This window comes from Ambystoma mexicanum, chromosome 10, assembly GCF_040938575.1.
Source record: "Ambystoma mexicanum isolate Mex_15411 chromosome 10, UKY_AmexF1_1, whole genome shotgun sequence".
Lineage (NCBI taxonomy): Eukaryota > Metazoa > Chordata > Amphibia > Caudata > Ambystomatidae > Ambystoma > Ambystoma mexicanum.
The window spans coordinates 596,458,120-596,481,863 of NC_090932.1; the positions used below are offsets into that span (position 1 = coordinate 596,458,120).

Genomic DNA, 23,744 nt, shown 5'->3' on the forward strand with positions numbered 1-23,744 from the left:
CATTTCTGTTTGTTTATTTTTGATTCAATTTATGTTTCTTTTAATACATATTTTTTGTTCAAATTTCAATGTGTAGTATCATCTCATTGGTTTCATGCATATCATGATATGGGTTTTGAGATTCACTGACACCCATTGGTTGTATGTGAGGGACATGTGTTCATTTCCAAACTTGCAATTGGGGTTCTATCATGTTATTGCCATTTCTATGTGGGTGGATGCAATACTCGGGTGGGTGTTTGGCATTTGGAGGCTGACCATAGGGGCCAGGGATCTAGACTGTGATGACATGTTGGCTGGGGGACATGAGTGGGGGAATGCTGGCAGGTGCCCCACAGTGCTGGGGGTGGGGGTGCAGGGGAACATGAGTGGGGACCTGGTGGAGGGTGCCCCTGGATGCTGGGGGGTGGGGGTGGTGGGAGACATGATTTGGACATGAGTGGGGGCCTGGTGGAGGCTGCTCCTGCACTGCTGGGGGGTGGGGGTGCAGGGAGACATGAGTGGGGCCCTGGTGGAGGCTGCCCCTGGTGGCTGGGGGGTGGGGGTGGTGGGAGACATGAGTGGGGGCCTGGTGGAGGCTGCCCCTGCACTGCTGGGGGTGGGGGTGATAGGGGACATGAGTGGGGGCCTGGTGGAGGCTGCCCCTGCACTGCTGGGGGGTGGGGGTGATGGTAGACATGAGTGGGGGCCTGGTGGAGGCTGCCCTTGCACTGCTGGGGGTTGGGGGTGATGGGAGACATGAGTGGGGGCCTGGTGGAGGCTGCCCCTGCACTGCTGGGGTGTGGGGGTGCAGGGAGACATGAGTGGGGGCCTGGTGGAGGCTGCCCCTGCACTGCTGGGGGGTGGGGGTGATGGGAGACATGCGTGGGGGCCTGGTGGAGGCTGCCCCTGCACTGCTGGGGGTTGGGGGTGCAAGGAGACATGAGTGGGGGCCTGGTGGAGGCTGCCCCTGGTGGCTGGGGGGTGGGGGTGGTGGGAGACATGAGTGGGGGCCTGGTGGAGGCTGCCCCTGGATGTTGGGGGGTGGGAGTGATGGTAGACATGAGTGGGGGCCTGGTGGAGGCTGCCCCTGCACTGCTGGGGGGTGGGGGTGATGGTAGACATGAGTGGGGGCCTGGTGGAGGCTGCCCCTGCACTGCTGGGGGGTGGGGTGATAGGGGACATGAGTGGGGGGCCTGGTGGAGGTTGCCCCTGCACTGCTGGGGGATGGGGGTGATGGTAGACATGAGTGGGGGCCTGGTGGAGGCTGCCCTTGCACTGCTGGGGGTTGGGGGTGATGGGAGACATGAGTGGGGGCCTGGTGGAGGCTGCCTCTGCACTGCTGGGGGGTGGGGGTGCAGGGAGACATGAGTGGGGGCCTGGTGGAGGCTGCCCCTGCACTGCTGGGGGGTGGGGGTGATGGGAGACATGCGTGGGGGCCTGGTGGAGGCTGCCCCTGATGGCTGGGGGGTGGGGGTGGTAGGAGACATGAGTGGGGGCCTGGTGGAGGCTGCCCCTGGATGTTGGGGGGTGGGAGTGATGGTAGACATGAGTGGGGGCCTGGTGGAGGCTGCCCCTGCACTGCTGGGGGGTGGGGGTGATGGTAGACATGAGTGGGGGCCTGGTGGAGGCTGCCCCTGCACTGCTGGGGGGTGGGGGTGATAGGGGACATGAGTGGGGGGGCCTGGTGGAGGATGCCCCTGGTGGCTGGGGGGTGGGGGTGCAGGGAGACATGAGTGGGGGCCTGGTGGAGGCTGCCCCTGCACTGCTGGGGGTGATGGGAGACATGAGTGGGGGCCTGGTGGAGGCTGCCCCTGCACTGCTGGGGGTGGGGGTGCAGGGAGACATGAGTGGGGGCCTGGTGGAGGCTGCCCCTGGTGGCTGGGGGGTGGGGGTGCAGGGAGACATGAGTGGGGGCCTGGTGGAGGCTGCCCCTGGTGGCTGGGGGGTGGGGGTGGTGGGAGACATGAGTGGGGGCCTGGTGGAGGCTGCCCCTGGATGCTGGGGGGTGGGGGTGATGGGAGACATGAGTGGGGGCCTGGTGGAGGCTGCCCCTGCACTGCTGGGGGGTGGGGGTGATGGGAGACATGAGTGGGGGCCTGGTGGAGGCTGCCCCTGCACTGCTGGGGGGTGGGGGTGCAGGGAGACATGAGTGGGGACCTGGTGGAGGCTGCCCCTGGTGGCTGGGGGGTGAGGTGGTGGGAGACATGAGTGGGGGCCTGGTGGAGGCTGCCCCTGGATGCTGGGGGGTGGGGGTGATGGGAGACATGAGTGGGGGCCTGGTGGAGGCTGCCCCTGCACTGCTGGGGGGTGGGGGTGATGGGAGACATGAGTGGGGGCCTGGTGGAGGATGCCCCTGGTGGCTGGGGTGTGTGGGTGATGGGAGACATGGGTGGGGGCCTGGTGGAGGATGCCCCTGGTGGCTGGGGTGTGTGGGTGATGGGAGACATGGGGGGGGCCTGGTGGAGGCTGCCCCTGCACTGCTGGGGGTGGGGGGATGGGAGACATGAGTGGGGGCCTGGTGGAGGATGCCCCTGGTGGCTGGGGTGTGTGGGTGATGGGAGACATGGGTGGGGGCCTGGTGAAGGCTGCCCCTGCACTGCTGGGGGGTGGGGGTGATAGGGGACATGAGTGGGGGCCTGGTGGAGGCTGCCCCTGCACTGCTGGGGGGTGGGGGTGATAGGGGACATGAGTGGGGGCCTGGTGGAGGATGCCCCTGGTGGCTGGGGTGTGTGGGTGATGGGAGACATGAGTGGGGGCCTGGTGGAGGCTGCCCCTGCACTGCTGGGGGGTGGGGGTGATGGGAGACATGAGTGGGGGCCTGGTGGAGGATGCCCCTGCTGGCTGGGGTGTGTGGGCGATGGGAGACATGGGTGGGGGCCTGGTGGAGGCTGCCCCTGCACTGCTGGGGGGTGGGGGTGATAGGGGACATGAGTGGGGGCCTGGTGGAGGCTGCCCCTGCACTGCTGGGGGGTGGGGGTGATAGGGGACATGAGTGGGGGCCTGGTGGAGGCTGCCCCTGCACTGCTGGGGGGTGGGGTGCAGGGAGACATGAGTGGGGGCCTGGTGGAGGCTACCCCTGGTGGCTGGGGGGTGGGGTGGTGGTAGACATGAGTGGGGGCCTGCTGGAGGCTGCCCCTGGATGCTGGGGGGTGTGGGTGATGGTAGACATGAGTGGGGGCCTGGTGGAGGCTGCCCCTGCACTGCTGGGGGGTGGGGGTGATAGGGGACATGAGTGGGGGCCTGGTGGAGGCTGCCCCTGCACTGCTGGATGGTGGGGGTGATGGTAGACATGAGTGGGGGCCTGGTGGAGGCTGCCCCTGCACTGCTGGAGGTGGGGGTGATAGGGGACATGAGTGGGGGCCTGGTGGAGGCTGCCCCTGGTGGCTGGGGGTGCAGGGGGACATGCGTTGGTGGGCAGTAGTGCAAGGTGACATGTGGGTTGGCTGGGGGCATGACCATGGTGGATGGGGTGCCTGCGGGACATGTGCAGGGTAGGCCCCTGTGGTGTGGGCCAGGGGGCCGTAGAGGGTGTAGAGGGAACACCCGGGAGGACCCACACGTGCAATTCACGAGTGGTGCTCCCCGCGCACCCCTGGAATACACGTACCCTGATGGAATCGCGTGTGATACTTCCTGCGGAACCCCTGAAATACACGTATCCTGATGCTTTTGCGTGTGATACTTCCCGCGCACCCCTGAAATACACGTACCCTGCTGCTTTTGCGTGTGATACTTCCCGCGCACCCCTGAAATACACGTACCCTGCTGCTTTTGCGTGTGATACTTCCCGCGCACCCCTGGAATACACGTACCCTGCTGTTTTTGCGTGGGATACTTCCCGCGCACCCCTGGAATACACGTGCCCTGATGGAATCGCGTGTGTTACTTCCCACGCACCCCTGATGTACACGTACCCAGGAAAATCGCGTGTGGGTCTTCCCGCGAACCACTGAAATACACGTTCCCCGCTTGGCGTTTGCTGTCTGCCAGCCCCGTGAACTGGTCCAGGGTTAGCGCAGCCCTTTGCGATGATTTGGGGATTTTGAAGGCTTTTCCTTGCGCGAGGGCGTTCTTGGGGGCGTAACTGGCGCTGCTGCAGGGTCGCTGCGCCACGGCTGGTTTCGGAGGCTAAAATCCATGAATACGCTGTGCGATGAAAAGGATTTTTTTGCACGCGGCTGGCGCAGTGTATCGCACGGGGACACTGTGTGCCAGCCGCGTGCGCCATTTTTGTGCGAATTTCTATGAATTACCCTCTATGTTGTTCCCAAGGCACAAAATAAGCAGTGTTGCATAGTGATTTTCTATGCAATTCTGTAGGTTTGCTAATTAATTTGGCATTTGTGTAACAAAGCTAGCTGTTTAAGTTACCCTGCTCAGTGAAAGCAGAGCTCATCCTTTGTTACTCTCTTGCCTTCAGGGCCCTCTCCACCCTCTTTTTTCTGTTCACTTCAAGTTCAAAGGAGCTAATGGAAAGAGAGTGGAGCAGTAATCCTTTCTGCCACTATTAATTGTTAAAGGCCTGTGTAAGAGTGCTAGTTAAAGGTTTTTTATATTTTCAAATAATTGCAAACCAGAAGTAATTGGGATGATACTTTTATTAAGCTAACTATATTCCGCCTGGCAAAGAGGAGTATGTGTGAACTATTTTTCTTTTTTAAACACAGAAATGCAATGCCATTCCCAAACAACTTGTTATATAATGCATAATTACAGTATCGCTACTGTAAAACGCTGCATTGTCTTCATGGTTTACAGTAAAGTTTAGGTTAGTGTAACTAAATGTCATTGTGTCAACTATATTTCGTTTTGTTGGGGAAAGCTGCATCATATTGACGAGTAAACACTTTTGAAAATGTACACGATCACACGGTCAAATGCTTTGGATGGCAAACCTAGTTCTGTAACCTACTGGTGGAATACATCTTGCAACTGGTACTCAACCCATTAGCTGAACCCGTGGTCCTTGACGTTCCATCTCATCACCCTGTTGCATTATACCAGCAACCCTGAAAGTGAGATGGCCACAAACTACAATATTCCACCTAGTTTGCCCCCCCCCGGGGCCTGCGTAATGGCAATCGATTTGCTCGGGCTTGTAACTAAATGCCCCCTTTTGAGGGTGTATTGCTTAAGCAGTGATCAATAGTTTAATCCAGTCTGAGCATGTACTAATCTACCAAACCCAGCCTACAGATAAGGGGTGTGTCAGCCACTTTACTCCCTAAAATTGTCAAATACTCCAAAAAAAGAAAAATAGGGAGTGAAAATACTCCTAATAAAAACTAAGAAATTGAAACATATGAGCTTGCCCCCCGCAGCTTTCACCAACACAGCTCCATGGATATGTTTGATCTAGTAGTAAAGGTATTGTCACATGAAGAAACTACAATTATTACTGCCTAATCTCAAGAGGTAAAATGTATCCTTTAATGTACATGAATACCAGGGTGCAAATAAATATTTATTGCAAATACATTTCAGTTTCATAGTTAACACATTTTACTCCTGCTGGGAATGGAGCTTACTCTTTTTACTCCCTAAAACATAATTGTACTCCAACTTTACAAAATAGGGAGTACAATTGTTTCACTTCAAAATCTTATCTGGAGCAGTGAATGCACTACCATACACTGTAGTCACCCTTCAGGGCTAGCTTTGCTCTATGATTATGTTTGCATTTTATATCAGCACTGGGAGCTGGGCAAACTTTTTTCAGAGCCTTTTTATCATATCTATTTATATGTCCATTTATGCAGCGACCTTTTTACATTTTACAGACACTCATCCAGGACTCGCAAAGCCTTTTCGCCCACTCACATAGCTGAGTAGATTTTATGAAGGGCGTTTACCATTTACAGGGGATGTTTGGAACTTTTATTTAGCATTTACTTTGTTTGCAGTAAATGTCAAATACAAGTTTCACTGTGCATGGCTGGCTTCTGGGTGGCAGCAGTGCGCCAAACAAAGTGATTTGTGCTGACATGCACCATTTTACAGAAAGCGCATTTAAATTTGTCATCCATTGCCATAGGTCAAGTGCATTTCTCTTATTTCGAGTAAGTAAACTAAATTACTCGACCTGCGGTCTAGTGGAATTTTAAATAATCTGCAAGGCCTGACTCATCTCACAAATGTCTGTCTTAAGAGGTGCCCAAAACTGCTGTATTGCTGCTCATGTTATGTCTTGGGTATAAAAAACCTCTGGTGAAATTAAATATATTAGTACAACGTTGCTAATCAAATGGGTTTGTTTGCTAATCAAGGATATTTTACTTGGCAAACTCTGCTAATCAATTTTTGAAAACTAATTTTGCCTTGACTTCCTCAAGGAGGGTTATACAATGAGTTTCCCCTCTTGCTTGTTTCAGAGTGCCACGTACCTCGAGATATCAGTTGCCTGAGATCTCAGAGTGCCAATGAGTCACAATGTTTCTGAACTTGGAAAGGGTAAATACTTTCATCTCCAACTTGGAGGAAGTGAGCTAGTGGATTTTTGGGATTTCATGAGCTTAGCCTTGTGTAGCCTCTGCACGGTTATTCTCCTCAAGCTCAAGTTCATATGGGTATTTCATGGATTCTCTTTGAAGGGAAATACATTTGGAAATCTATATTAGTATAGTGACTGCCTCTGCTTCAACAGGTGCCATGTCACAGCTTCTGTTCAGAGTGCAATCCTTAGACAAATCCGTAGAGGAAAGAAAATCCTTTTGTTCTAGTATATGTTGAAATTATTGCGTTTTGTTCTTCTTGGGTCTCATGTCTAGGGGTTTCTTGGCTAGTTTTTTCCTTTCAGGTTCTTTATCATATGTTCCTTAACTTCTATTCTGTGCTCTTTTGGGGAAGTCACTACATCTAAGTAAGAGGAAATGCTATGTTATATCTCCAGAGTTCTCTTTTTACCTGTTGTCACATTTTTCTCCTCACTAATTTTCACTTTTTTTATTTGTATCGTATTTTATCTCAAGAAATAAAGAGGGTTGGGGGGGCGCTCGAGAGCTCGGGCAAGATGGCCGTGGGCTGAATGAGCTCTAATGTAGGATGGCATGAAGAGTCGAAACCTACCCATTCAGAGCGCACACACTGACCGAAAAATGGAGAATTTGTGAACCGGAACAGTGGAGGGGGAAGAGATCGCGTGAAAAACCGAACACGAGGAAAGGAGTTAAGAGCCGCCAAGCGATCTAATGACCTGCGCCATTGCAGAAAACAGACCGCAAAGAGGCTCAAAAACAAAGCGCCAGCATCACAGAGGCAGCCCAACACCCCCCCCCCCCCCCAATCAACAGCACAGGCACAGCTGAACACTGCCATCCGGCACAGCATCCATGTGGGGAGGGTGAACAAAACGTCTGACAAAGAGGTAAAAGTGAAAGAAGAAGCTGCACGTTGAGGGGACGAACAGAGCGTCACAACCAGCCATCAACACCGGCATAACCGCAGGCAGGGGAACGGAGGATAACAGAACGCTGCCATTTCAGCATGTAGCGAGACCAATGAGGGACTCTACACCGCCCCCGGGACAGGATCAACAGAGCACCGAAGGCAGAGTGATCCCATGCACCGATCTCAAGATAAATCTGCCCCTAGACCCAAGGGGCAGCTGTAACAGCAGTGCGGGGGGAAACACTGCGAGAGGCCAACAGAGCTCGGGAAGACCGCCACCTTCCACGCACTGCCCCCAGGCACAGATTCGGAAGGAAAGCCACCGCCTCTGACACCCACAATTGTCAGAGGGGCTTCTAGGTAGAGATGTGCCCACACCGCCGAAGGGAGAAAAGTACACAAGAAGCAGGAGTACAAGGAGTTCAGCAGACAAGAAAGGATAGGCAACAGAGGTAGTGAACAGAAATGGGCAGAGAGTAAAAGTAAAACAAATATGTTAGGTTCCCTCTTGGGGTGTACGCAGAATGGGGGAAGACTTTCCCACAGAACCAGGGAAACTCCAGCCTTCTGAGCAGGTTACTATTACAGGGCCCCACTCTGAATGCTCATGGAAAAGAGCAACATCAGTGGCTGTCCATGTCTGGACCCTAAGGCATGAACAAGGTAACAGTACTCACAAGACTGAAGCCGGTACGGATCCAGCAGGAACTGAACAATGACTTCCTCCTGAAACAGGAATCAGCACACTGTTAACAATGACACAAGGTACAATACTGAAACGCGACAAAGGAAAGAGGTAGAGATTGCCTGCTGGAAACCCAGCAGCCAAACTCTGAACAAAGGAATTGTACAAGTGAAGACAAGAACTGTAACAGAAATAGCCTGGGGAAAAAGGAAGTAAAAATGAGCAAGGTACAGGACAGAGAACCGGAAGAAAAGAGAAAAGCAAGAAAACTAGAATCTAAGTGCAGCAGTAAGGAGACTGCAAACTACAGATTGGTAACAAGGAACAGCAACTCTGGACTGGAAAACAAGAGTAGGACTGCAGAGAGAAAACAAGGAAACTGTAGCTCTGAAGTGGGATAACACTGGCAGGACGGGAAACTGATAACCAGGAAACAGTACCTCTGAAGTGGGATAACAAGGGCAGGACTGAAGACAGATAGCACGGGCAATGGCCACAGAACAAGTAACTGCAGATAGGGAACAAGATAATTAGTTTTAGAGAGCAAGGAGCTTTATACATGGAACATAGGACTGCAAGCAGGGGAGCAGGGCTGCAGCATATGAAGCCCAGAGGTGCAGGGCAAAAGGCAGGAGTGTAAAGGCAGAGTAGCAGGGCTGCAATGCAGGGAGCACAGGGCTCTGGAACAAGAGCTGGTTCAGAAAAAAACAGGAAACAGCAGAAATTCAAGGATCAAGGCAACAAAGGGCTGGAAGCGAACTCAATGCAAGAGACCTGTGCTCCTGCAGGCAGCTGCTTAAAATACTTCCCTACCCAGTGTTGAAGCAGGCTAATTAGCAGCACCTGGAGCAACACACCTGAAGGTAATTGCCTCCTCCCTCTCTGGTCCTGGGAAAGTTAAAGCTGCACTGATCTGTAAGGCTTCTGGGGATTGTAGTTCTAAGACTGCTGCATAGGAATAGCCACGGAATGGGAACTGCCACAAGGTGCACTATGGGACATGTAGTTTGTGAAATTAAATAAGAAAGTTCCAAAGTCTTGCAAATGGAAAGTGAAGACACAAATATGAATAGGTATTGTCCAGGGAGTATTATGGAAATTAATGAGTCCCAAATAGTCCATGATGGGTGCCAACTGGTGCGCCAGTGGCACAGTTGTGACAAGTGCATCGCACAGCGGGGGCCATTTCAGACCCAGCAACCACGCGACCGCACCGCCAGTTAATAAGGGACGCAACCCGGGGCTTCAACAATCACCATCAGACAACAAAAGATAATATAGCCTCAGCATACGGACCGCACACAACATTATGGAAGCCTGCACTATACTGCCACCTCGATGCGGAGAACACAGCTGGCACGTAACAAAGCTGCGTTTGACACCATAGGGATCCCGCGATAGTGGTGGAGGTGCACTGAACGCAGGGAGATCCTGTGCACAGACGGCAGAATAACTGGTGGGAAACAACGGGAGAAAATAACGCACACAGGCGGACCTCCACCTTACAAGGTACGCCCCCAGGCACAGGCCCAGAGAGGGAGAGCTCCCACCCCCAGAGCCCACAAGGAAACGCATTGCGCAGAGAAAACCAAGGTCCTAGAACCAGGCGACTGCACCACGGATAGACACAAGATGAGGCATGTCAGTGGGGCCCAACAAACGTCCTCTGGCAGCGGCGATGACATAAAAAAGGGAGCACCAACACCCCCAAAACAAGGAGGGCCAGTGAGAGAAACCATCAGAATGACCGGACGGGCACAGGGAAGCAGAGGAGACCCACTCGGGATACAAGCAGAGCGCACTGCAGCACCCGAGCCCTGCTGAGACATCACCCCCTGAGCGCTCTGATAGGCTGCCCCCCATATCCACCCAATAACACACCCGGACCCAAATGCGATTGGGGACATGAAAATATCAACCGCCAGCAAGACTATGTAAAAACAGGCCGCATCTTGGCACAAGAAAGGTGGTTGCCTCGACAACTACCCCACTTATACCACACACCCCGCGCAACGCAGGGGTAAAACTGCGCAAAAACTTGAGACACCCCCGCCGACAATACAACACATAGCAAGATTGTATAAGGGGGGCATGCAACAGGTCGATCATAAACCAGACCTAAAAGACACCACAGACGCTGTACAACCAGGTGGCCTGCCTAGACGATCAGCAAGAAACAAAACCGAAATGGATGTCCAGTCGAAACTGCAGGCCGTATTGGCCGAAATGAAACTAATTTGCCAGAGGACACAGGAAACAAACACAACTGTCCAGGACATAAAGCGGGACCTCCGGGACGTGCAAGGCCGCCTTGCGGCCCAAGCAGAGAGAACAACAGATAATGAACAGCGCATCGGCGCAATAGCAAACAACCATGGAAACAGAGTTAGACGGGGTTATATGGAAGTGCAAAGACGAGGAGACAAGATCGAGGACCAAGAAAACAGATCCCGTAGAAATAACCTCCGGATTGTCGGCATTTCAGAAAATGCAGAAAGGCCATATCTAGAAAAATATGTTTATGACCTCCTGCAAAACTCCCTACACCTGGCTAATGGCAGAGAGCTCGCCATAGAAAGAGTACACTGGGCTCTGATACCCAAGCCGGCGCCAAATGAACGCCAAGGGTCATAACCATGCAACTGCTAAATTTTCAACACAAAGTCGCCATACTAAAGGCCTATAGAACGGCGACCCCAGTTTGTCACAGCGGAACAGAAATAAGAATATTTAATGACTACTCGATGGAAATGGTGGAAAGGCTTTAACCCAATATTCGAGGCACTCAAATCATCCGGACACAGACACTATCTTACATTCCCGGCGATATGGTGCCTCCAAAAAGACAGGCAGTGGCACTCATTCATAGACCCAGATTTGGCATGGCGGTTCCTGTGACAACAAAATCTAGTGACACAACAGACCTGGAAAAAACATCAGAGGTGACAAGAACAGACTATCCCCCTCAGCCCCAACAAGAGCGTATACGAGCAAAGGGGAAGTGGTAAAAAGCAGGCAGAGGATCCCGGGGATGGGACCCAGATCAAAGGAAGCACAATGGGAGACCCTGATGGCGACCCAGCACAGATATCCTGAAAGTGAAACCACTTGATACTCCTCGAAACTCTGGAGGAAAAAATACAACACTCCGCAATATGCAAATAAGTGCTTGAAAGCCTAAGAGACACATCTACATACAACCACGGGGAAGGTGACAAGAGAGATGCACATCAGAACGATCTTCGCCACACTCGCCCATCTACCATCCCGACTGGTACCAGCAGAACATAATATATGGGAATGGGAGGCAAACGTTGGGCATGCACCCACAAACCCCATATATGGGCTTTTTGGCCAAGTATTGGGCTAAGGCCGGCTGGTTGGCCCACCCAATGTTACTGTTTATGGTTCTTAGCAGGCCTGAGTTTCATTATGATGTGGGAGTTGACCCACAAGTTGAATGTCTTGGAAATAAGACAAGGTGCGTGCTCGAGATATGCAGATCCACAGACAGACCCCAGCAATAAAGACCCCACAATACCCCACGCTAGAAAAACCCACACAGTGATATAATGGCCAAAATCACCTTGGTGACTCTGAACAATCAGGGACCGGGACACCCTATAAAACGTAGGCGAATGCTAAACCACAAGAGACCTACAAGGAGATCATCTCAATAAAACAGAATCGGACAAACTAGTGCGAGGATGGGTGGGGGCACAGCTGTACACTCACCAAACCAAGGGCAACTGGGAATATCCATCCTGATCCATAAGTGGGCCCCTTCCAGTTACAACACGTGTACAGTACCAAAGAGGGGCGATACATATTGGGCCAGGGCGGATCCATCAGCACCCAATTACTCTACTGAATATATATGCCCCCACAACAGACACACCATCCTGCTTCACATGCACATTCTCAATATATGGGGAATCTCACCATAAGGTGGAGACCTGAACATAGATCTAGACCCAGGCCTAGATCGCCAGGGGACAATGTGCAACAACCCACCCAATCTAAAGAAAAGGGTCACCCTCCAAGCAATAATGACAGACCTGCAACTAAAAGACATCTGGAGGAACACCCATGGGAAACGCCAATACTTCATATTTTACTCCCACCGACATAACAGCTATTCCTGATTAGATTACTGGTTGATGCCAGCCAACACAGTGCACATGTCAACCGACTGCAATATTCTGCCTATCACTCTCTCAGACCATGCCCCGGTCACACTCCAACTCACACTCCCAGATACGACCCGCAAACCTCTGACGTGGCGCCTAAACCTGCGCATTCTGCAATACCTTGACATAATTGCGCGCCTACAAGATTACATTGACGGATTCTGGAAAACCAACGAAAGACCGGGCTACTGCCTATAAGTGCTGGGACGCCTTTAAGGCCTTCCTGAGAGGGCAGTGCATATCATGATGGTTGTGTAAGTGTAAAACATGGGTAGAAACCGAGGCCCGCCTGACAGAAGAGCTTAAGATGCTGGAAAAGCAGCATAACGCAACCTGTGAAAGACAGCTACAGTCCCAAACTCCAAAAACTGAGAATGGAGATCAGGCAGCTCATTTCAGATAGGGCACAAAAATCATACACAAGCTGGTCACAAACATACTATTTGGAGAGCGATAGACCTTTACATATGATGGCACTCACACTCTAACAACGACAGACCGCACAAATGATCACAGCCATTAGGGACACCACAAACAATCTGGTGGTAGGGGATGAACAAAATAATGCGAGATTCGCAGAATACCGAGAGCTATATACAGCAACCGACACATTCACACCCCAGGCAATAGAAGCCTTTCTAGACACGGTACCCATTCCCCGAATATCAGCAGAACAGCTAGACAACCTAGACACCCACATCATGGCCACAGAAATCACCTGGACGATACTATCACTCTCCCAGGGGAAGGCATCCGGCCCCGATGGGATCCCTATAGACCTGTATAAAAATATGGTTGAAGAAATAGCACTGAAATGGGAGGCAGTTTTCAAAGAAGCGGTCACTCAAACAACTATCACAGTCAATTCTAGCAGCCAATATCATAGTATTGCATAAGGCGGGAGGGACCCAGAAGTGTGGCTGCTATAGGCCAATTTCATTAATAAACTGAGGTGCCAAAATATTAGCTATATATATAATCAGTGGTAATATAATTATTTTAAATACAAACATGTTAAAAGCAGAGAATTATTAAAATGTGTTACAAGTACAAAAGTTGATACAATTAAATAAACCATTACAATTACACAATATAGATTGTTATACAATTTTAAAAGAAAAAGGAATCACAATTGCATTTTCATTTGTTATAAAAGGTTCTATGTTGGAGATTGCACCTCTCATTCTGGACCCTACAGATCTAGCCCTTGTAAGAATTGTGTAGTAGCATTTCTAATTGCTGGTTGTGTTGCACCAAATATTCTCACCCAAACTTCATCAGCATTTAAGCTCATATGTTTATCGAATAGATGTTTAAAATATTTATGGCGACTCACAATAAGGGCAGGACATACAGAAATTAAATGTTTTAAGGTTTCTTTATATTCAATTGTATTGCAAAACCAGCATATATTGTCTTGTTTCTGCAGCATATCTCGTCTGACCAGGATATCTTTTGTGGGCCATAAATGTAACCTAACTCTCATATACAGGTTCCTAATCTGGGCCTTAGTTAGGTAGGTTGCCATAGCTATACATTTTTTGTGACCAAAAAGTGTAAGATTAAAATCTCTATAAGAGTTACACTGATCTTGAGTAAAAATCCAATCTTGCTGATACAGTTCCATTTGAGCCCTACTTGGATTGTTAATTAATAGCTCAATTGAGATTTCAGCAATGACCAATAGGTTTAAAGTAACATTTCTCCATTTTGTTGGAAATGGATGATTTGATTGAAGCAGATACATGGCTAAAGTATACGAAAGATCTTGAAATTGCACTGATAATAAACATTTCCTCAATAAGGAACAAAGTTTCCAGGAATAGGCAACAAATAGCAATAGTGCACCCAACTCGAATCGGATTAGAGCTATTGGAGTAGAATTTGGCAAATTAAGAATGGAATGCCAACATTTTCCCTTTAACCTGTCCCAGAATGGTCGCTCTCAAGGCCATTTAGTTTCAGCGCTATAAATAATAATGGGCACCGCTTTTTGGATATAAAACGTCATCACTGGACAACATGTAAATTTACCAAATTTATACAACAAAACTTTAGCTTGTGAAGTCACTGTTTGTAGCTTACTCTTTATATCATTGACATACAATGCATCATTCACCCTATCATTGATATTGGCACCCGGGTACAAGTCTAAACGAATGCTTTGCGCTGGTGACACTTTGATTTACCACATTCCATTATCTGCGTTTTCTCTAAATTTATAGACATATGATTTTCTTGCATATATAAGGAGACCTTCAATGAGCCTCTGTAGGCCTCCTTGTGTTTTGGTTAACAGAATGAGGTCATCAGCATAAAGAATCCAAGAGATTTGCTGTGATACCAACTTTGGAGCATCAGAATTAATATTGATAAATGTGTCTCCAATATCCAATATGAATAGATTAAAAATAGTAGAGGCAAGTATACACCCCTGCTTTAGGCCTCAAAATGTTGCCAATATAGAAGTCATGTGGCCATCAAGGGTTAGTCTAACTTGCATGGAAGTGTCAGAGTGCAACGGAGCAATCAGTTGGACTAGCGACTGAGGACAATCAAGCTTCACCAGTTTGTTTAACAGTAAAGCTCTATCAATAGAGTCAAAAGCCTCCCTGAAGTCAACACATGCCAGAAATAATGGCTGTTTCTGATGCTGACAGAGATTTGATTGCATTAATGGATGCAATGTTGATCGCAGTGCCTTTCCACGCGACAAAGCCTGTTTGAAAAGGATTTTGTTTCTTAGCAGATTCTATTAATTCCTGCAAATATCTCAAGGTGATCCGTGCAAACATTTTCCCAGGTGTATCAGGAAGGGTGATAGGTCTTTACACAGGTTTTCTCTATCGCCCTTCCTGAACACCGGGATAACAATAGAATGACGCCAGATTTTGGGTAATTTTTGAGTATATAAAATCTGCGGGAATAAATAATAAAGAATGGATGCCCACAATTCGGAGAATTGTTTGAGCATCATGTTTGAAAGGCCGTCAGGGCCAGGAGCCCGTGACCGGCTTGATTTATTTATGTAATACAATATGTCCTCTTCAGTGAATTTTATGAAAAAGGGGATGTTGGAACCCTGAAGATTGACCTGTACAGAGGGCTCTGGCTTAGCATACAGTTTGGAAAAATGCAATATCCATTGGCTTTCAGAAACATTATTAATCTGCAGTGAATTCTGGGAATCGACGCTGATCTTATTTATTAAGGGCCAAATTTGGGAGGAATTTTTGGTGTAAATTGCTTTTAGCATCCATTCTCCATCATTTTGGTATAGTGCAGACTGGTATGCTCTCATCCAGTTCCTATATCTTGTTTTAATCAATTTGAGTACCAGCCATCTTGACTGTTCAGGTAATAATAAAGCAGTTTTTTTCTCCTCTATACAGAGATTTTCTTTTCTTTACACTAAGATCAAATGTGTGTAAGGATCTATATTTTTCCTTATGTTTGTAATTTGTGCTAAATAACTGTAAAAGGTCACTATATTCAAAATGATTTTGGGAGGAAGAAATCTGATATCTTCTAATTGAATGTTTTAAGATAACCCCAAGTTTTGTTAAATTATCTTCCGACCAATGCAATCTGTTATGACCATTGTTTACCACTACAGATCTCAGTATTTTGATGTTCTTTTTTCTCCAAGAATTAGTATTCATTGTCCATTTTAGATTTAATATCTCATGATCACTCTCTTTAGTTGGAATTACTTGGAATTGGATCACGTCCGGAAACAGTTCTCTGTTAACATATATAAAGTCTATAATTGCTTGCCTGACATGAGGTGGCCTTTATGGCAGGATTTAAAATTATATTGAAATTTTCCCACAATGGTCTTTCCGTTAGCCTTGTCTCCTGTAATAGGATTGTCATGCTGTTCTAGAGAATTTGTTGCATTCTTTATTAAGTATGTGTGTGTACCCTCTGGTATACCAAGACACAAGTGAAATGAGTGTAGTAGTCATCTGTGTCTCTAGTTATGGTTGAGAATTGCTGCAGTGGCAGATGGATGGCACTTTGACGGCTATATTTTTGGCCGTATCACTCAATATATGTCCTGCCTCATGACGCTGATTTCTTAGAGGAATAGGAGTATCAAGATTATAAGAGCTTATTTTTTATTTTTATTTGTTTGGCTGATAATATCAACCTTTCAAATTAACAGACATAGATTAATAGTACAAATGACAATGCATATTTACAACAGTTACAATAATAAGCATCATTATGGTAGTAATCACAGTTCTCATATTACAACTAGGGAAACTGTGTCTTACCAATTGAAATGAAAAGAACCACTAAAATAGTTCATAATTTGGGATTTTAAAGAATACAATGAGGAGCTTCAAACAAAACGGGCGTTATTATCATCACTTTGTATAGATAGAACAATCTTTCAAACAGCAATTAATAGTACTGCTCCACACTTCAAAAACTGTGCCACACTGGATATTTGTGAGATGGTTGGTGTTTATTAAATGAATTAGTATTGCCCTTTATGGATAACACATGTTTCGACACACCAGTGTCTTTTTCAAATCAGGGCTAATGGCAGAACTGAGGTATAACATTTGATATATTCATGTGGTGAAGATTCACAAATCAAATATGCATTTCAAACATAAAGCATGGTAAAACAAAAAGAGACAGAGCCATATCAGATGATCAAACATAGTATAGTGAAATCACAGAGACATAAGGAGTGGTGATGGGTGAAGAGGTTAAAGGTAAGTCGAAATGTGAAAAAGGAAAAATGGGGAGAGAAATATACAAAAACAATATCGTTAATGAATGCTTGGAACCAATTGTAAAAAACACATTAGCGTAGTGTCAAATATCATTTAGATGAATGATATTTCTCTCCCCATTTTTCCTTTTTCACATTTCGACTTACCTCTAACCTCCTCACCCTTCACCACTCCTTATGTCTCTGTGAGTTCACTATACTATGTTTGATCATCTGATATGGCTCTGTCTCTTTTTGTTTTACCATGCTTTGTTTGAAATGCATATTTGATTTGCAAATCTTCACCACATGAATATATCAAATGTTATACCTCAGTTCTGCCATTAGCCCTGATTTGAAAAAGACACTGGTGTGTCGAAACACGTGTTATCCATAAAGGGCAATACTAATTAATTTAATAAACACCAACCATCTCACAAATATCCAGTGTGGCGCAGTTTCTGAAGTGTGGAGCAGTACTATTAATTGTTGTTTGACGGGGTCGTGGTCACAAAGTGCCCCTTTTCCTGCTTCACATAAACTGCAACACCAGTTCAATTTGGAACAATGACCAGGCACATGGAAATCCTTTAAGTTGGTACAAAACAAAACCCCAGATCTGTGGTATAATCTTTAAAACAGTGTATGTACAGTTTAGTTAGCAAAATTAAGAGTTGATCAGTAAAATTGATTCAAGAAAATGTACTAACGCAAATTTCGTTGCAAGCTTGTGGCTAGAAAAAATGTGTTGCCATACACTCTCAAGATCCAATGAATCTTATTTCGTCAATCAGGAATTCAAACCCTAATCTATGTAATTCTGTTTTTGCAAGCCATACAGTATTTAGAACTACTCTAGATCCTAGCCATATTCTTGAACTAGTTAGACCCTTTTCATAGATAAATTTGATCTGGTCAATGTCAGTAGACTCTGTCTTCTAGTGAGGGGATTCCGTCAGGATTGCTCGGATACTACTTCTATTGAGATCATATTTAGAATGTAGGAACCCTCTGCATCTGATCATTCAAGAGTATAGGACATTTCTTTTTGTCCCCACCTTAGGCAATGGATAGTAAGTAGAGTGTTTGTTTGTTTGTTTCAAACATAACTCCTGTGGTTCTGTAGTGTGGCTTCTCACAGGCTCAGTTAAGGGAAGGGAGTGTTGTTTGGCATGCAGAATTTCTCTCGTATGGGGCCGTTCACCTATGGGGTCATCATTCTGCAATTTATACGTTTGCATTTTAGTATGCTAGTTAGATATGTATTGTTCCACGGCTAACTGTATCGAGTGTTCCATAGGCGGTAAGGCCGCGGATAGTTGATCTGTACACGACACTTTATTTTGCTGTTTACAATCTGTTGTTAATTCAAGTTTAGGTTTGATATTTTTTACTTTTTCAACTTCATCAGACTGAAAAGTAACACCCATGGTTCGATTGTATTCTACTTTTTTATTAGGATTCGAATTGTCAATTGAATCTGGAAAGACGCTCCCATTGTTCAATGGAAACTGTACCCTTTGAGAAGCCATGTGCAACTATCTACCTCTTTTCGAATTTCAGAGCGTCTCTGTTCTAGGTTGTGCTTTTCGTTTTGCTGGAAAGAATCCTCTATACATGTGTTTATATGGGGGAGCCCTATAGGTCCTCCTCTGGTTTTCCCATCTACCTTTTGTATTTCCACAGCAGCATCAATCAACGCATTCAGTGGGGTATATGGGATAACCACTTTGCTTTTTGTTTATCTCTTAATTTGTGCAATTTGAGAATATTTTTTCTGTATGGCTTCAGCTGCCATAGTAGTATTCTTCCTGGGAAGGGTTAGAGCTAAAAAAAAAAAAGCTTTGTAGTAGAGAGCGCAGTGATTTGCGATTTTTACAATTTTTTGTGTTTTTTTCTTGTGACAAACATTTCTTTTTCTTTTTGTTAACAGGTTTATTTTGCAAATGCTTGGTGAAAATTGTGTACGCTTGTTTTTTCAAATCAGGTTGCGCAATGGAGGTTGCGTCTTGAATTGTTCGCTAATTGTGGGATTAACTCAATCTCCTTCTCTTAATGCGAATCGGAAGGAACAGCATAAATTATTCGTTCAAATGCAGGTAAAATACTTCCTACCTTATCCTGTTTCAAATCAGGAGTATTATGTTGTAATGGGATGGAAGGATTGCTATTTGTAGCAACTTCCTTACACTTTTCTTGATTGTGAAATGCAAAAAACTCTAAAAGCTTTCCTTGCCATTTATTGAGTTTTTCAATCTGTTTATCTTGCGACTTCAATTTATTATCTAGATTTTCAAATAATTTAAGTAGTGATGAGATTGCCAAATTCATTGCATTCAACGTGGTTTCCATTAAAGTAGTAGAGGATATGTTAGAAATTGGTATATGGGCTCGTGGCGAGCAGTGAGGGATTTTTCTTGGTGTCGGGGCAGCATACGATGATGCTAATGAAGATTACCCCTGCTATCTGCGCAGGGAGTATTAATTCTATTAAAGACTAGGAGGCGAGCATTATGCTTCAACTTCTTTAATTCACTACTCTTCAGCAGTTTCAACAAAACTCCAAACAACCATAACAAAACACTGAAAACCGTCTGAACAGACTCTTCCTCTTTGAACTACAATCCCCATAGTCTTTATAGTCCATGCCCAGTAATAACCACTTCCTGTCCCTGGGCTCCTCCTCTCTTTTACTTGCTCTGAAAGTCCCATTGCGAACATCACACCAAGCCTTGCAACTGGCAACGACTCGAAACACTCCAACCAAATATCGAACTTCCCCGATTCCAGGCGACTACTGCCGCTATGCTCCTACATCAGTTGTTTTCCTGCTCCTCTCCTAGGCATAAAAGAAAGCAGAAAAATCAGGGTGGCGTCCATGTATTGACACTATTACCATATCATCACTTTATGCAATCTCATAATGTCTTACACAATACATGACATGGGTGGGAATTTAATGCTCGCCTCCTAGTCTTTAATAGAATTAATACTCCCTGCGCAGATAGCAGGGGTAATCTTCACTCTATGACAAGACTGGAGGCGAGCATTATGCTTGTTCAAAGCTTCCCAACGCTGTGACCGCTAAATTCTCGGTCGGTTTGAAGTAAAACTCTTTAAAAGTTCGATCATTTGACCAGTCAGCTGTTAACATAATATCTCTAAGCGACACTCCTGACGTAAAGGCTTTAGATGCCATAGCTCCTCGCACTGAATGCGCCCCATAGTTCTCCACATCTATTCCTGCTGCTAGCATGATTTCTTTAACCCACCGGGCTATCGTAGCTGTGGACACACTCTTGAAGGGTTTTCTGCACGCTATTAGCAATTGCTTAGTATTTGCTGCTCTAAATTCTGCTGTCCTACTCTCGTACTCCTTCACGCAGCTTGCTACGCACCATTTAGCTCTGCTTGGGAAATATGGATAGTGCACAGACGCTATAGAGAACGTCACCCTTTCCAGTCCAAATGACCTTCTGTCTATATCTAGCGCTCTCACATCTGACACTCTTTTACACGACACTAAGCACAACAACATTGCCAACTTTCCTGACAACTGTTTCAGAGATAAATATTTATTGCTGGGCCAACTCTCCAATAACTTCAGCACCGATAACACGTCCCAGACGGTCTTATAACAAGGCACTGGCGGTACTCTAAACTTTGCCCCTCGAATCAGCCGGACTACCGCTGGGTGCTCGCCTGCTGGCACCCCCTCGATAGGGAGGTGCCCTGCAGATATGGCGGACCTGTACACTCCTATGGTGCGGAACGCTTTCCCGTCTTGCAACAAATGAGCTAAAAAGTTCAAGATCATCACTACAGATGCAGAAACGGGATGAACACTTCTCCCTCTGCACCAGCTCGTCCACTTGGCCCAAGCCGCGTCGTAGCTCCTCCTAGTGGATGGGGCCCAAGACTCTGCGATGAGCTGTGCAGCTTGAGACGAAATGCCTGGCAAAGCCCAGCGTCTCCTGATATCCTGCACGCGACGAGCGGGAGAGTCCGCTTCACTCTCAGTGGGTGATACGACCCAGCTGGGTCCGTGAGTAGGTGCTCCCCTTCTGGGAGCATCCTCGGATAATCCACAACCAGCTCCATGAGAGCTGGAAACCACACTTGCGACTCCCAGCACGGCACTACTAACAGCAACTCCGCTCTCTCCCTCCGACACTTCGCTAGCACTCTGCTCAGCATCATAAACGGGGGAAACGCGTAGTGTGGACCTCCTGCCCATTCCTGTAGGATCGCATCTGTCCCTAGGGCTCCCGGGTCCAGTCTCCAGCTGAAGTACTCCGCCGTTTGGGCGTTCAATCGTGATGCGAAGAGGTCTATGCGTATTGGACCCCATTTCTCGTTCAGCCTCCAATCGCTGGAATCCGTGAGGTATCGAGAGTTCCAGTCCGCTATGACGTTCAGCGTCCCGGGAAGTTATTCCGCTGTGACGGATGTCTCCGACTGTAGGCAGAAGTGCCAGAAGTCCTTCGCCAGTTCGGCAAAGCATCCTGGACTTGGTACCGCCCAGGTGGTTTATGTACCGTACTGCCGATATGTTGTCCATCTTCAGGAGAACACAAGATTTTAACCTCCCTTTCGTGAAGGCTTTGATCGCAAAGGATCCTGCTAGTAGCTCTAGGCAGTTTATATGTAAATGGAGCTCCTCTTCGCTCCATTTCCCTCCTGTCTGTAGGTCTCCGCACCTTGCGCCCCAGCCTAGCCGGCTGGCGTCGGACTCTATGACTAGGTCCGGCCTGTCTCCGAAAATGGCACGACCATTCCAGGCATCCATATTCTGTAACCACCATTCTAGTTCCGTCCTGGATTCCTGATCTAGCTGAACTGATTGATGATATCTCAGGCCTTGCTGCAGGTGCTTTATTTTTAGCCTTTGCACCGCTCGATAATGGAGCGGTCCTGGGAAAATGGCCTGAATCGAAGCTGCTAACAGCCCTACAATCCTCGCTAGGGTCCGGAGAGACACCATCTGACTCCGCAGGCATCCTCTGATTTCTCGCTTGATGTCACGGAGCCGGGACCTCGAGCGTCGCTTTTCTGGTATCCAGGATGAAACCCAGAAAGTCTATCCTCTGCGCTGGTACGGTGTCTGACTTCTCCTTGTTCACCAAAAACCCTAGGGACGCTAACGGATCCATGACCCACTTTGTCTGATACTTGAGGGTTTCTCGCTCCTCGGCTAGAAGCAGGAGATCGTCTAGATAAATGATCATCCTTATTCCTTTCTCCCTTATAGCCGCCGCTACTGGCTTCATCACCTTGGTAAAGGCCCATGGTGCTGACGCAAGCCCGAAGGGCATGGTCTTGAATTGCCAGAGCTGTCCTTTCCAGCGAAAAGCTAAGAAAGTTCTGAACTCCTCCGCCATCGGGATGGTCAGGTATGCATCCTTCAAGTCTAGCCTTGTCAACCAATCCTCCTCTCTGAGCGAGTCTCGGAGTTGGTGGATGCCCTCCATCTTGAAGTGGCGGTATATTATCCACCCGTTCAACTCCTTTAAGTTTATAACTGGTCGCACTTTCTCTTTTCTGTGAACCAGGAACATATTGCTTACAAACACGGGGCCTCCCTGGCACCTTTCTATGGCGTTCTTCACTGCTAGCAGACGCAACTCCTGATCTAGAAGGCTCTGCTCTGTGCGTTCTAAACGCTGCTGGTGGGGCCTGCGCTCTTGCACTGGTAGCTGCATGAACTCTAGCTGCATGCCCCCAACAGCTTGTAACACCCAGGCATCGCTGGAAAGCTTGCGCCAGTTTCTCAAGAACAATCTTGTTCTCCCCCCCACTGGGGGATAATACGCTGCTCTCACCTTGAGTGAATCCTTGTCCACGACCTGCTCCTCTTCCTCTACGACCTCTTGGGAAGCGTCCTCTGGACGGGAAGAAGGAGTCCTGTTGCCGATTCTCCCGGTATTGGGCCCTGGGATTCTGAGGTCTTCTTCCCCCTTGGTTGCGACCAGTCGAGCGACCTCTGTGGCAACTGGCCCCTCCAAAAACTCGATTCAGGAAAATCTTCCTAATGGAAGCCTGCGCCTTCTGCAGAGACGCGTAGGTGCCCACGAAGTGACCCATTTCTTTTCCGAAGGTTTCTCCGAAGAGGAGACCTTGCGCCGCTTCTCCGGCAATGTATGAAGCTAAATCGCTCAGCTTCGCATCTATCTTCAATAAGAGGCCTCTCCGGCGCTCTGATGCGATGGCACAATTCGCGTTCCCTAGGAGGCACACTGCTCTTTGTGCCCAGTTTGCTAGGGCTTCAGGGTCTACCTCCTCCCCGGTATCTTAGGCTCTTTCGGCCAAGTCCATTATTTTCGCCAGTGGCCCGGCCAGGTCCAACACCTTCTCCTGGCAACTCCTCCAAGACCTATCGATCCCCTTCCGAGGGTCTTTGCTAGTTTTCGACACGAAGGTCAACATTTTAGGGTCCAGTTCAGGCGTCTCGGCCACCTTCCCCGGGAGATCCGGTCTCGGGCATTCCGCTCGGAGCCTCTGGCGGACTTCTTTGCCCAGAGCCTTATGCAACCTCTTTGTCATATACTGAGCCACTCTAGGCGAGGGCTGCCAGTCCGAGGACCTCGGGTTCCGGATGCTGTCCGGGTCGAACATGTCCTCTTCTACCTCCTCAAGGTGCTTCTCTTTGCGTAGTCTCTTTCCTCCGCTAGGTCTGGTTTCTATTTCCTCCTCTTCCTCCTGGGAGGGAGATCCGCCTTCCTCTGGCTCTTCTTCGGAGCCTTGGTCATCTTCTCCATATTCTTCGTCCCCT

The 23,744-nt window shown here is 47.9% G+C and overlaps 1 protein-coding gene across 4 annotated transcripts in view; it reads left to right on the plus strand.

Annotated features, from left to right (window-relative positions):
* Nucleotides 1-23,744, plus strand: part of ACSL3 (acyl-CoA synthetase long chain family member 3) — a 3,215,977-nt gene that overhangs the window by 3,106,440 nt on the left and 85,793 nt on the right. The window contains exon 15 of one of the 4 annotated variants that reach the window (XR_011276042.1): nt 18,906-19,071. The exons of the other annotated variants lie outside the window; for them this stretch is intronic. The gene's annotated coding sequence lies outside the window, so the exon portion shown is untranslated. The remainder of the gene's footprint in view (nt 1-18,905; nt 19,072-23,744) is intronic. 4 annotated transcript variants of the gene reach the window in all.